This window comes from Rousettus aegyptiacus, unplaced genomic scaffold (genome assembly GCF_014176215.1).
Source record: "Rousettus aegyptiacus isolate mRouAeg1 unplaced genomic scaffold, mRouAeg1.p scaffold_m13_p_6, whole genome shotgun sequence".
Classification (NCBI taxonomy): domain Eukaryota; kingdom Metazoa; phylum Chordata; class Mammalia; order Chiroptera; family Pteropodidae; genus Rousettus; species Rousettus aegyptiacus.
The window spans coordinates 11,484,549-11,496,751 of record NW_023416309.1 but is presented as its reverse complement, the minus strand read 5'-3'; the positions used below and the strand labels follow the sequence as shown (position 1 = coordinate 11,496,751).

Sequence of the window (12,203 nt, the reverse complement as noted above, 5' to 3'; positions counted from 1 at the left end):
TGCCCATAAATCCTGTGGTACCATTAAAGAGGCCATTCATCACGCTTCCTAATGTGATTAATCAAGATACACCACAGTACCCTTAAAATGAGATCATTTTGATAAATCATGTATGACATGAAAAGACTTTATTCCTTTTAAGTGCAATTTAGGCTGTAATTTTTTTTCTCATTTATGATTCATGGGAGAAACATGGATAAAATTCCCTTGCACAGTTACACCTTATCTATAGCAATAACTCAAAACTGCTTTTAGATGAAAATTCAGGGTCTTATTCACCAAAGCTGAATGCCAGCTCATTATTTTCTGGCATTCGGTAGTCCAAAAATAATGTCCTCACTTTAAGGGATATTCTCAAAAAAGTTGGAATTGGCCAGACACCAGGCACATCAATTACACTCTATCATTCTTAATAAGGAAGCAATACCTGATGTCCTCTTGGAGTTTTTGGAATTAGTAATGCTCAGCCTTCGCCTTCCCAATTTAGAATGATTTGGAAACAAAAATGGTAGTAACAAAAAAGTACGGGGAGTTCGGTGGCTGAACATGACTCTTATGTAAAGCTCAAAGGAGGTATTTCTCCCGTGCCACCCCCCCCCCCCCAGCCCCAAATGGCATAAGCTTTCTTTTTCATTTCCTTTTCTTGTTTCACAAACGAAACTATCATTTTGTTAGGTTGAGTGTTGTTTCTAAGTTGTATCTGTGATGTGGGCTTTCCCCTCATAGCTGTCACAATAATTTGGGAAGCGACGTTCATAACCTCCAATAGAAAAATAATTTGAAAATGTGCCTTCTGGTGAGATTCATCAAGTTTAAGGTCACATTTTTGGTTAAAAGGCAGACACTGATGCTATTCATTAAACTGAGAAATGGCTTGTTTTTCACTAATATTGAAATAAACTCTGGATGAATGTAGTCATGCTGGCATGCACTTATATAGAAAGCAAAAGGAAACACAGATGTATTTAACTTGGTCATGTAGTGTCAACAGAGTTTTAGTTCTTTCTTGAGACAGGGAATTAGGAAGATTGGCTGAAACAAATGTGAACAACTAGAAGTCCATTTGCCTCTTTCAGAGGATGAGAACATTTAAAGAAGGATTCAGTGTCTGAGAAAAACAGACTCGCTTGTGTTTTTCCAAACACTGATAGCTATGAAGAAGGACTTGATCAGCCTGTAATTTATTTTGCTGTTGTTATTAGGGATTTATTTGGGGAAGTAGATAAAAACCCTGCATTTGTGCTTAAGTAACCCTAGAATGTACCTATCCTATTTATATCCACATAATGCAACAAATAAAATAAAACTCAAAATTTAGGTGATATCATATCCATGCTGATGTTCTCCTAATACTTTAATCAGATAGAAACTGGCATCAAGCATTCCTTGCATATTATTCACATTTAAATGAAATTTCCCATGCCTTTATTTTTTCTAACATAAAGCATAAATTTAGAATATAAGGCCATTAAAGCCATACTTGCCTTTTTTAGGTTTCCGTTTCACATTTATGACTTTCTATTTTTTCTAAAAAAGATCTGTAAATTTAAAAAATATGCATTTATCTCATTAAAAAAGTTTTTTAGTCTAGCAACCCTCAGCAAAACTCCAAAGAATGCAAGTTTAGAACGTAAATATTTTAAGACCCTATAAAATTGGCAGTATTTTTTCCCTTTAATACCACGTTCGTTTCATTCCAATTTTGTAATATGATTATATTTTCCAAAGCAGCTTTTTATGCAATACACAATTATTTCATAAAAGGTTGGGTAGGTCACCTCATTAAGCCTACAAAGATCGGCCTCCTGTGATCCCCACAAATATCCTTGCATTTATTCCTAATTAAAATAGCCTTCCTAAATTTTCTCAAGTTTATCAATACAAATAACAAGCTAAGCAAAATAACCACAGTTGGAAAGTTAGCGGGGCAAGGCGACCTGGTCCCCAAACCTCAAGCAGAGCCAAATGTGATGTGTGCACAGTGGTGCCCTGCCACCTGTTGGCTTTGCTTACACATAACAGGATATTGATGTCCCTCTCAGCAGTGCGGTAACCCTCCCTGACCCCTGTCCTAGTTCATCACCCCTGAGAGAAAAGAAGGGGCCAGTTGAGAATTCCAGGCCTCCTGATTTCCCGCATCATTCATTTCCTTGGCCGCATGTTTCTTCTGCTAATGCTAAAAATTTATTGCTGAGCACATTAAGGGCAGCACAAGTCCTTTCCTTCTTCTGGATTATTTCATAGTTTCCTGTCATAAGGAAATCCAAGAAGACGTGTCCTCAGCGGATTGTATGTGACAGTGTCTGCTTCTATCTCAGGAATCTGAGGCATGATGGATAAACTGTCAGTTTTGAAGGATGATTTTTTTCTCCATATTTCCATTATAAACCAGGCTGTCATCTCCTAATAAATTTCTTACATTGGTATCAATTTATTTTTACAAGCAGAGGGCCTGATGTATTTGGGAAAGGCTCTGACAGCAGATCTGGCCTAGCTTGACAGAGCTGGCTCCACCTCATTTTGGAAAACTACTTTGGTTCCAAGGACAGAACTTGACCTGTAGCCTTCAAGAATAAAAAACTCTGTGAGAGGAAGAGAGACACATGAGGCAAGTTCCTTCTTTTAAGCCAAAATAAATCAAGTCTGTAGAACTACCATGAGATATTATTATTTCTAAGTCAGCCCTACAAACACAGATGAGAAATGCCATATGCAGCTATTTACTAAAGATAGACCATCACAACAGTGCTGTGAATCTGTGGGTGAATTCAGCTTATAACTAGGCTAAAGATCTCACTACTTTTGCCCTTGGAAGCTTTTCTGCTTGACGAGTGAGGACTAAAGTTTTTTTATGTAATAAATATTTTATTACAAGTGATGTACGTGTCCCTGTCGTAGCTACTATGAAGGGTAGGAGAAGCCACGAAACATTGAAACAGCCCTACTTCTCAAGAAACTTAAATCTAGCTGAAGAGATAAGATGTTATACAAAATTACAATGAAGAAAAAATAAATCATAGTTAATATTTAATGAGCAATGCTAAGATCTTTGTCTCTTACCTTGTGTAATCTTCACCTTTATTGAGAAGACAGGTGGTATAGCATCATAATAGTTAAGACAATAGCCCCTGGAGGCAAGCTGCCTGGTTTGTGTCCCAGCTCTGCCATGTACTAGTAATCCAAGAACCTACATGAGAACTTGGTCAATTATTTAATTTCTCTGGGCCTTATTTTTCCTCATCTGTGTAACAGTAATAGGGATTACATCTGGCTCATGGAAGTGTTGTGAATATTAAATAAATTAATATATGGAGAATGTTTAGCATGGTCCCAGACACAAAGTAAGCACAAATAAGTGTTAGCTATTTTTAAATATCATCATCATTATCATGACTATTATTACTATTATCACTTTACAGTGGAGGAAAGTATGGCTTAAAGAGTTTAATTGTCCAAGGTCAAAGAACCAGATGGAGCCTGGCTCTAAATCTTGGTCAGTAAGGCATTCCAGTATAGGAAAGAGAGAAACAAGATATCCAAGTTGTAAATAAGTCAAGGACAGAATCCTTGAAGCTTAATTAGCTTTTTTTTTCTTACTACTCTTTCCATTCCTAAACCATAATATAGCCCTTTTCTCTATAGCCTCAAACATGCTGTAGCTGTTATTTAATAGGGGTTATATATAGTAGTGTGCCGGCAAATGTTCAAGAACCAGCTCTCTGGAAAAAGAATTATGCATGTATATGTGTACATAAACTTATCATAATTTTTAGGTATATAAAGAATAAGTAACACAATTTACAAATAAAATTTAAATGTATAGTACTTTTTGTTATAAACTCCAGTTAGCCAGTTGATCCTCTCAGAATACTTTTGATTATTTTGGCCAAACTCACGTATCCAGGCCAACCTAAGATTGCAATTGATGAATATCAACTATTTTCCTTTATTACTGAGTATGTCAGAACTTCACCATTTTGTTAATGATATAAGCAACTTCTTTACTGAATCAAATTTTTTTTAACATTGGAAAAATATGTCTATTTTTTTGTACTATTCACACTGTAATACTTTTAAGTTTAACCTGCATCATTAACATTTTTTCATCATTTCTTTAAGTTTAATAAATCAGTAAAATAATAATCTCTAATTTGTAGCCTTTGCCAGTTTCTGCGTAAGTAGTCCCACCATGGCTGATGTCATATTCCAAAGTGACATCACTAAAGAGCTGGGAAGGAATGTGAAGAAAGACATCATTACATAGCATTTTCACGATGTAAATACAATAGACATAAATAATTCCAAGAGCATAAATAATAATAAAATTTTGTAAAATAATTAGGAAGTGATGAGTTATATTACCTTGACTTTTAATGTAATTTATCCAATTTTAAGTGTACATAATTTCATTTTAAATAATGGCTGTGTTTAATAACTGACACAGCTGGTATGTGTCAACTCCAGACACCACTGGTTATTTCAGTCCCAAAGGGCCAGAGACATAAATCACACCGATAACAAAAATCTTTCAATCTTTGCTTATTAACTTTTAACTCTTACAAATTTTATATCTGTAAAAATCACAGTTCATGTACTATTTTTATATTTACTGTGTTCACTTAATGTTATGTGAAATATTTGCCTAGTTCTCTTTTATATTATAATTTTATATGGTTCCCATATGAAATTATGACTATTTCCATAATGCCCAATTTTAGATTGTTCTTATTTTTTCTTGTTATATAAATATCTGATAAATATATTTTGAAAGACACTGCTCTAAATGATTTGTAAGGCCTTTAAAAAAATGTTATAGTCTATGATTTGATTATTTATGTAAAGGTCCACAAAATGCCCAAGCCGAAGCCCTTTCTTCCTTTAACCGTTCCTGGTTCTTTCTACCTGCACTCTAGCTTTCCTTCTTCCTTTCCTCCCATAAATATTTCTGAATTACAACTCTGGACCTGATGCCAGAACTGACAGCACTGAGCCCCCTTTAGATAAGATAAAAACAATGGGAAGCTCCAGGTTGTTATCTACATAAAGCTTCCTTTTCCAGAGACCTTTGGCATCCCTTACTCCCTACCCTGCACTCTACCCCTTCTCTGACTGCCTTCTGGTCTGAATTTCACTTTAGCTTCCTAACTTAACTGAATGCTCAGCTTTTGCCCCACTTCTGCTATTTGTCCCTTTGGGGTCTCTCTTGGTCTTTGGTTACTGACTCACTCTCATCTCTATCTTACCTTTTTTTCCCCCCCTTTCGATTTCTTGGCTTTTGACTCTGGACAAGATATTGCTGTTCCTGCATCCACCACTGTCCATCATTCCCAATGCAATGCATCTATGGTGGAAGCTTTCTGTCTTGCTTCACAGTGAAAGGCCTGGTGCCTTGACCTGTGATCAGATTGTAAGACTCTCCCTTCAGGCTTGTTCTTTGGCTTCCAACTTAATTCTTCAGATGCTGGCAAGTCTTTACCTCTGATTCAACTTGGTCACATTTTTGTGTTGAATTACAATCATGGTGTATGGTTTTGTCTTCGACATTAAAATGTTTTATTCATTTAGCATCATGCATTGATTTCTTTCTGTTTTTCTGGCAGCATGCTAGGTACTTGGATTAATAGTATAGTTAGTCTTGGAAGTTAATATAGTTAATCTTGAAGCCCTTTGTTAGTCTGAATAAGAAACAAGCAAAAATGTAATTACTGTTCCATGTGTTCAAGTACCATAATAGAGGTCAGGGACAAAATTCCGTGATGATTCAGAGTATAAAGGATCATGTTATGAGTTGGTGACTCTCAATAACCAGTATTAATCATGCTTATAATTTTTTTTGATGAGTTGGAAATATAACCAATGTCCTCATTTTACTTTTCTTGGTATTCCCAGCACAGAGCTTGGCATATGGTAGGTAGTTATTAAATACTTGATAACTAAATGAGTGATGCTTTTTCTTATGAGAGAAAATAAATGTTTTTAGGCGAGTCAGCTTTATACCACTGTTTCAGGAATGAATTGTGATGAAAAGTGAAGATTGCTTTTACTTGAAAGAGGCTGACAAATTTCCCAGACCTAGGAACACTTTATGCGGTGTATGATTTAAGGGTGAGTGAGCATGCCAAAGCACTCCACTTGAGCTGAGTGATGGGGAATGAGTTGTGGAGCTGTGGTCTTAGATGGTATTTTGTGAAAAATAGTAGGAGATTTATGGCTATTAAACAACTTCGTAGCCACCCCTTCTTGTTTTGAAGCCTGCCAAATCTCTCTCCTCCTGTGGTCTGTATCATGTTCTTTCAGGGCATCCATGATGTTCAGAAATATCCATAGGAATGCAGGTTTCCATAGAATGCACCCAATGGGAAGGGGCTTGAACTTTTCATATTCTTTTAAAGACATTTGTTTTCTATAACCACAGAGTAAAATTCTCACTTTGCAAGTCTCTTATAGAGAGTACTGTAATTTAATTGAATCTTTTCCAAAAAGGTTGCCAAAGTTCTACCTTCCTTTCTGCATTATAGAAACTGCAGAGTGTAGTATATTAGTGACTATTATCATTATTGATGTGAGTTTAAAATATTATTAGCAATTCTCAAATTGTGAATAGGAGAAGAGAACAGAAACCGTCAGTGTGCTTTGACAAATCTTAAGCAAAAGGACTTCCTAAGATGGAATGAGGATTTAAGCCTTGGTGTAAAGGAGATATATATATTTACTATTATTTATCAACTTTCTCCATTCTATTGTCACACTCAATAGTTTTAGAAGAAACAGAAATGGGATATTTCATCACAAAAAGTCAACCAGACATGGCCCTTATCCATGTTGTGCAAGTTCTAGAAAATCATTAGAAGAAATTTCCTGTAATTATGGTTTCATAGTACTATAAGACTGAATAGATCAGAGATGAAACAATGGTCTTTGTTTTTCAATGCTCATGTTTAATTTTGGATAATTTCAAAAATATAGAAAAGTTTTTAAATTTCTGTAATTTTATAATATTTTGTCATATTTGTTTCAAATCTTGTGTCCATATAAAAGAAATAAACCTTATATATGAAAGAGAAGCTCCCCTACATCCCATTAGCTCCAATCCTATTATTCTACTCACAGATAGAGGCAACCATTTCCATGAATTTAATATATAACTTTTATAATATTTAGTTTTTAATTTTTTAAATTTTTATAATATATTTTATTTAACTCAATATATTCAAAAATGTTATTTTAACATGTAATCAATCTAAAAATAGTGATATGTTATATTCTTGTTTTTCATATTGTTCTTAAAATCCCAGGTGTATTTTATACTTACAACATTTTTCAATTTATACCAGCCACATTTCAAGTGCTTGATAACCACATGATCTCATGGCTGCCATATTGGACAGCGCAGTTATAGGCAATGAAGACCTATTGAAGCTTTTTTCTCCCAATAACTGTACTTTTAAAACATTTTACTTTGAAATATTTTTAGTTTTACAGAGAGTTCTCATATGTCCTTTACCAGTTTCCCATAATTTTAATGTTTTTATTTTTCTTATTTTACAACTCCTTGTTTCTTTCCTACTTTTTGAGAGTTTTTCTCCATTTCTTCTCTTTTTTAAAAAAAATATGGGTATAGATTATATATTTTTATTGTGATATTTATTTTTCAAAGTTTTTTAAAACTTTATATTTGTTTCAGGTATACAGTGCATTGGTTGGACATTTATATAATTTATGAAGTGATCCCACCAATGAGCACCCACTGCAATAATATTGACTATATTCCGTATGCAGTACTCTAAATCCCCGTAACTATTTTAGAACTACCAATTTGTACTTCTACATCCTTTCACCTAGCCCCACAACACTCCTCCTCTCTGGCAATCACCAGTTTGTTGTCTGTATTTGAGATTCTGATTTCGTTTAGTTGTTCATTTCTTTGGAGAAATACCTATTCAAGTCTTCTGCCCATTTTTTAATGAGATTGCTTTTGTTGTTGTTGTTGAATTGCATGAGTTCTTTATAAATTATGGATATTAACCCCTTGTCAGATGTATCATAAGCAAATATCATATCCCATTCAATATGTTGTCTTTTTGTTTTGTCGATGCCATCTGTTGCAGTGCAAAACTTTGTAGTTTGGTTTAGTCCCATTTGTTTATTTTTCTTTTGTTTTCTTGTCTGAGGAGATATATACATTGCTAGTAGCAATATCAGAGAGTCTACTGCCAATGTTTTCTTTTAGGAGTTTTATGGTTTTGGGTCTTACATTTACATCTTTAATCCATTTTGCATTCATTCTTGTATATGATATTGGAAGGTAGTCTGGTTTCATTTGTGTGTGTGTGTGTGTGTGTGTATCTGTCCAGTTTTCCCAACACCATTTGTTGAAGAGACTGTCTTTATTCCTTTGTATATTCTTGCCTCCTTTATCAGGCATTACATGACCATATAGGTATGGATTTATTTCTGGGCTCTTTGTTCTATTCCATTGATCTGTGTTTCTGTTTTATGCCAGTGCCATGCTGTTTTGATTACTATAGACTTGTAATATGGTTTGATATCAAATAGTGTGATACCTTCAACTTTTTTCTTCTTTCTCAAGATTGCTGTGGCTATTCGGGAACTTTTATGGTTCCACATAAATTTTTGAATCATTTGTTCTACTTCTCTGAAAAATGCCATTGGTATACTGATAGGTTTTGCAATGACTCTATGGATTGCTTTGGGTTGTATGGCCATTTTAACAATGTTGATTCTTCCTACTCATGACCACAGTATATGCTTCCATTTATTTGTATCTTCGATTTCTTTTTCAATGACATAATTTTCCGAGAACAGGCCTTTTACCTCCTTAGATAATTTGATTCCTATATATTTTATTGTTTTTGATGAAATGTTAAATGGGATTTTTAAAAAAATTTCTCTTTCTGATAGTTCATCATTGGTATTTAAAATGCAACTGATGTCTGAATATTAATTTTGTATTCTACTTTACTGAATTCATTGATCACTTCTAACAGTTTTTTGATAGAATCTTTGGGTTTCTCTGTAAATAGTATCATGTCATCTGAAAATCATGACAGCTTTACTTCTTTTCCAATCTGGATACCTTTTATTTCTCTTTCTTGTCTGATTGCTGTAGCTAGGGCTTTCAACCCTCTATTGAATAGAAGTAGTGAAAGTGGCCATCCTTGTCTTATTCCTGATCTTAAGAAAAACTCTTTTACCTTTCCCCATTGAGTGTAATTAATGTTAGCTGTAGGTTTTTCATATATGGCCTTTATTATGTTGAAGTATGTTCCCTGTATCCCACTTTGCTGAGAGTTTTTATCATAAATGGATGCTGGATTTTGTCAAACGCTTTTTCTGCATTGATATGATTGTATGATCTTTCTCTTTCAATTTGCAAATCAATTAATGTGATGCATCAGGAATAAATCCAACTTGATCGTGGTGTATGATATTTTTAATGTATTGCCGAATTAAGTTAGTTAATATTTTGTTGAGGACTTTTACATCAGTGTTCATCAGAGATATTGACCTATAGTTTTCTTTTTTTTTTTTTTTGTACTGTACTGGTTTTAGAATCAGGGTAATGGTAACCTCATAAAAAGAGTTAGGAAGCCTTTCCTCTTTTTGATTTTTGGAATAGTTTGAGAAGATTAGGTATTAATTCTTTGAATGTTTGGTAAAATTCACCTATGAAGCCTTCCAGTCCAGAACTTTTGTTTTTGGAAGTTTTTTAATACTGATTCAAAGTCATTGGTAGTAATCAGTTGGTTCAGATTTTCTGTTTCTTCTTGACTCAGTCTTGGGAGATTGTATGTTTCTAGGAATGTACCCGTTTTTTTTAGATTGTCTAACTTGCTGGCTGGCATTTGATTGCTCATAGTATTTTCTTATAATCCTTTGTATTTCTATGGAGTCCATAGTTACTTCTTCTCTTTCATTTCTGATTATTTATTCAAGTCCTCTCTCTTTTTTTTCTTGTTGAGTCGGTTAAAGTTTATCAGTTTTGTTTATCTTTTCAAAAAATCAGTTCTTGGTTTCATTGATCTTTTGCATTGTTTTTCCAAACTCTATTTTGTTTATTTATGATCTGATATTTATTATTTCCTTCCTTCTACTCACTTTGGGTTTTCCGTGCTGTTCTTTTTCTAGTTCTTTTAAGTGTAAGGTTAGATTGTTTGAGATTTTTCTTGTTTCTTGAGATAGGCCTGTATTGCTATGGATTTCTTTCTTAGGACTGTTTTCACTATGTCCCATAGATTTTGAGTTGTGTTTTCATTTTTGTTTGTCTCTGGGTATTTTTTGTTTCTACCTTGATCTCATTGTTAATCCATTTATTGTTTAGTAGCTTGTTGTTTAGTTTCCATGTGTTTGTGTATTTTCTAGTTTTTTCCTTGTAGTTGATTTTTAGTTTCATAACATTGTGGTTAGAGAAGACACTTGATATGATTTCAGACTTCTTAGTTTATTGAGAATTGTTTTGTGGTCTAACATGTGGTCTGTCCTGGAAAATGTTCCATGTGTACTTGAGAAGAATGTATGTTCTGTTACTTTGGGATGAAATGCTCTGAAAATATCAATTAAATCCATCTGGTCTGGTATGTCATTTGTGACTGCTGTTTTCTTATAGATTTTTTTTGTCTGGAAGATCTGTCCATCAGTATCAATGGGATATTGTTGTGGTGCACTCAAATCCAAGACCCATGGAGCCAATTGAGATGAATCGTGAGCCTTTATTAGCCGGCTGGCGACTAACTCTCCACCACGCAGGGTTAGAAGAGATCAGCCCCGAGCCTCCATTAGGTAGCTGGCGACTGACTCTCTACCACCCAGGGTCAAAAGAGATCAGCCTTGAGCTCCCAGAAGAGGCAGTTTATATAGTCATTAGCACATCCCTGAGCAGATCATCACACCCTGGTTAACAGTGGGCATTAGCATATCCTTGATCAGATTACCCTGGTTAACAGCATCTCCTTGATCATAATACCACACTCTGGTTAACAGAATCCTTGATCAGATTACCACACCCTGGTTAACAGAATCAGAAGTAAATATTTAATACTTGCTTACTGGAAAATTGTCCACCCATTACAATATTAAAGTCTCCTATTATGAGTATTACTGTCAATCTCTCCCTTTATGTCGGTCAATAATTGCCTTATATGTGTAGGTTCTCTTATGTGGGGTGTCTCTACATTTACTCCGGTTATGTCCTCCTGTTGTATTGATCCCTTTATTCTTATGTAATGACCTTTTTTGTCTCTTATTATAGCCTGTGTAAGTATCGCTACCCTAGCTTTTCTTAATATTTCCATTTGCATGAAATATCTTTTTATTTATTTTTTACTCCTATAGTACCTGGCCTTCCCAGGTGGTCTCCCATTCAAGGACTAACCAGGCCCAACCCTGCTTAACTTCCAAGATCAGATGGGATTGGGTGTGTTCAGAGTGGCATGGCCGTAGACTGAAATATCTTTTCTATCCCTTTACTTTTAGTTTGTGAATGTCATTTGATTGGGGTGGGTCTCTTGTAGACAGCACATATATGAGTCTTGTTTGCTTTCTTATCCATTCAGCTATCCTATGTCATTTGATTGGAACATTTAATCTATTTACATTTAAAGTGATTATTTATAAGTACATAGTTATTGCTTTTTTATTATTTGTACTTATGGGTTCCTCCAACCCTTCTTCTTTTTAGAGACGTCCCTTTAACATTTCTTGTAATTCTGACTTGTTAGTGATGAATTCCTTTAGCTTTTTCCTGTCTGGGAAGCTCTTTATCTCACCTTCTATTTTAACTGATAGCTTTGCTGGGTAGAGTAATCTTGGTTGTAGGTTCTTGTTTTTCATCACTTTGAATATTTTGTGCCAATCCCTTCTGGTCTGCAAAGATTCTTTTGAAAAATAGTCTGACATTCCTATGAGAGTACCCTTATAAGTAACTAGTTGCTTTTCTGTTGATGTTTTTTAGGATTCTCTTTGTTTCCAAAATTTGGCATTTTAATGATGATATGTCTTGGTGTGGGTCTGTTTGGGTTCCTCTTGTTTAGAACTCTTTGCTCTTCTTGGACTTGTGTGTTTATTTCCTTTACCAAGTTAGGGAAGATTTTTGTCATTATATCTTCAAATAGGTTTCAATCCCTTGCTCTCTCTTCTTTTTCTGGTACCCCTAAAATGCAGATATTGGTATTTTTGACATCGTC

At 34.5% G+C, this 12,203-nt stretch overlaps 1 protein-coding gene and 1 pseudogene across 1 annotated transcript in view; one reads left to right on the top strand and one right to left on the bottom strand.

The window, feature by feature from the left end:
* Positions 1-12,203, top strand: part of LRMDA (leucine rich melanocyte differentiation associated) — a 977,871-nt gene that overhangs the window by 767,087 nt on the left and 198,581 nt on the right. The gene's annotated exons all lie outside the window — the stretch shown is intronic.
* Positions 11,344-11,462, bottom strand: LOC118604773 (annotated as a pseudogene).